Source organism: Dioscorea cayenensis, chromosome 6 (genome assembly GCF_009730915.1).
Source record: "Dioscorea cayenensis subsp. rotundata cultivar TDr96_F1 chromosome 6, TDr96_F1_v2_PseudoChromosome.rev07_lg8_w22 25.fasta, whole genome shotgun sequence".
NCBI classification, from domain to species: Eukaryota; Viridiplantae; Streptophyta; class Magnoliopsida; order Dioscoreales; family Dioscoreaceae; genus Dioscorea; species Dioscorea cayenensis.
Window position 1 is genome coordinate 16,244,453 of NC_052476.1, and position 2,678 is coordinate 16,247,130.

The 2,678-nt window shown below is 43.4% G+C and overlaps 1 non-coding gene across 1 annotated transcript; it reads right to left on the reverse strand.

The window, feature by feature from the left end:
- Positions 1–508: 508 nt before the first annotated feature.
- LOC120264027 lies at positions 509–615 on the reverse strand. Its single transcript, XR_005537210.1, has one exon. It is a non-coding gene; the product is annotated as a small nucleolar RNA R71 (small nucleolar RNA).
- Positions 616–2,678: the final 2,063 nt, after the last annotated feature.

Below are 2,678 nucleotides of genomic sequence, written 5' to 3' on the forward strand. Positions count from 1 at the left end.
CCATCGTTATAATTTGTTTTTCTTTCTTTGGTTGCAGGTCCAGGTTATGACCCTAAGAAACCCTTCTTGCACAGGTTATTTACCCATTCTTTGAAGTGTTCCTTCAAGTTCTGAAAATATGGCACAAAAGAATGAGCAGCAGAGGGCACTCTAAGATTATGCCAGACCCGCAGTTTTGGGTACATTGTCGAGTATTGTGCGGCCACCGATTACGACTCGGAATTTTGAGCTAAAGCTAGCATTCATCCAGATGATACAGCACTTGGCGTAGTTTAATGGTTTGGTTGATGAGGACCCAAACAACCATATCGAGAACTTCCTGGAAGTGTGCGACATGCTTAAGATTAATGGTGTTATGGATTGTGTTGTCAGATTGAGGGCCTTCCAATTTTCCTTGAAGGGGAGAGCAAAGCAGTGGCTATATTAATTACCTAGAGCATTGATCACTACATGGGAGGAGATGGGAGAAGATTTTCTTGCCCAATATTTCTCTCTCCGAAAATCTGCAAAGCTCAAGAATGAGATATCCTCCATTGTACAAATAGAATTTGAGTCTCTATTTGAGACATGGGATAGGTTCAAGAAGCTCCTGCCGAAATGTCCTCAACATGGGTTACCGGAGTGGATAATGATTCAGACCTTTTACAATGGTTTGAACCCAAGCACAAGGCAATTACTTGATGTAGCAGTAGGATGTACCTTAAGAAGCAAGACCCTTGAAAAAGCCCGATTTCTCATTGAAGAAATGGCCATGAACAGCTACTAGTGGAACACAAGAGATAGAAGAAGATAGCCGGACTTCATGAGATAGATGCAGTTACTTCATTGGTGGCCCAGGGTGAGTCATCGAAAGCAAGACATATGATACTCTAACTTCTCCTAGAGTGGCGGCCTTGACTAGTTGTAGTGGGTGTGAGGGAGGACATGCTTCGTCTGATTTCCCGATTTCTATTTGTGGTACATTCTCGGTATAACAAGTGGATTTTGTGGGTAATGAGATGAGAGGGCAAGGGAATCCATATAGCAACACCTATAATCCGGGTTGGAGGAGCTATTTAAATCTTTCATGGAGTAATGAAGGACAACAAAAGGTCATGGTGCCACCGGGTTTCCAACAACAACAACAAGCCCCGAACATGGAGAATCAAATTTCAGGCTTGGAGATCCGGAAGACCAATCTAGAGAAAGATTTGACCAGATTCGTCCAATTGTCAGATACAAGATTTCAGTCGGTCGAAGCTATACTTCGCAACCACACCGCTTCATTGCACAATCTAGAGAATTAAGTGGCGGCAAATTGCGAAGTCATTATTGGAGAGACCTCAAGGAAGCTTGCCTAGTAACACTGAGACTAATCCGAGAGAACATGTGAAGGCGATCACTTTGAGAAGTGGTCATGAAGTTGAGGGTAGGCTTCTAAGTGAGAAGACCAATGTTGAAGTACCCGAGGTCATGGAGGTTGAGGAGAGAGCCAAAGAGAAGGAGGTGGCACCCCTACCTTATAAGCCAAGAATCCCTTATCCTTCAAGATTGAAGAATGACCAAAATGATGAGCAATACAAGAAATTCTTGGGTATATTCAAGCAGTTGTACATCAACATTTCTTTTGTGGAGTGTTGCCTCAAATGCCTCGGTATGCAAATTTTCTCAAGGACCTCTTAACCTACAAGAGGAAGTTGGAGGAGAATGCATCTGTGATCTTAGATGCTTCATGTTCGGCGATGTTGCAAAAGAATATGCCTAACAATAAATAGAACCCCGAAAGCTTCATCATTCTGTGCAACAATGGCAATTTTGGTGAGGAAATAGCATTGGCGGACTCAGGGGCTAGCATCAACGTCATGCCTAATACATTCTTCCAAAATCTAGGCTTGGGAGAGCCTTGGCCCACTCGAATGACATTACAATTGGTGGACCGAACGGTTAGACATCCGAGGGGCATCATCAAAGACGTACTTATGAAGGTTGATAAGTACATATTTCCTGTAGACTTTGTAGTGTTAGATGTTGATGAGGATGTAGATGTTCCGTTGATACTTGGGAGGCCATTCTTGGGCACTTCCAAGGCTCTCATCGATATGGACGGTGGGGAGTTAACTTGACGAGTTGGGGATAACAAGCTTACATACCACCTCGCCGAAGCCATGAGACATTCTCTCGACTTTGATGATACTCTTTACTTTTTTGACACTACCGATGAACTAATAGATGAATATGTGCTAGAAATGATGTGTCCGGACCCATACGAGGAGGTGCTAGACCAAGAAATGGAGAATGAAGAAGTGTCCATGCTTGGTCTAGAAGACAAGTTGCAACCTACCCCGGGGATCATGAAGAAGATGATCCGAAAGATGAAGCATGCAAGGAGACACCACAAGAAACGCCCCAAGGCTAATGGGGATGCGCAAGAATAGAGTAAGGTGGATCAACCCCTTTGTGCGGGTACCAAACTCGATAATCTCTATCTTCAAAAAGATTATGTTCGATCATTCTTCCAAGCTATGGGTAAGAGGGAACCTTCATCCATGAGCCCCCATGAGGTAATAAGGTCAGCACATCAAGCTTTAGTGGACGCTAAACAAGAAACTTCTTGGAGACAAACCCATGTATTTACTAGGGCTTTAGTTTAGTACTTGCATGAATATGAGCATGAGTGTTGGTGTCTTGATTTACATACG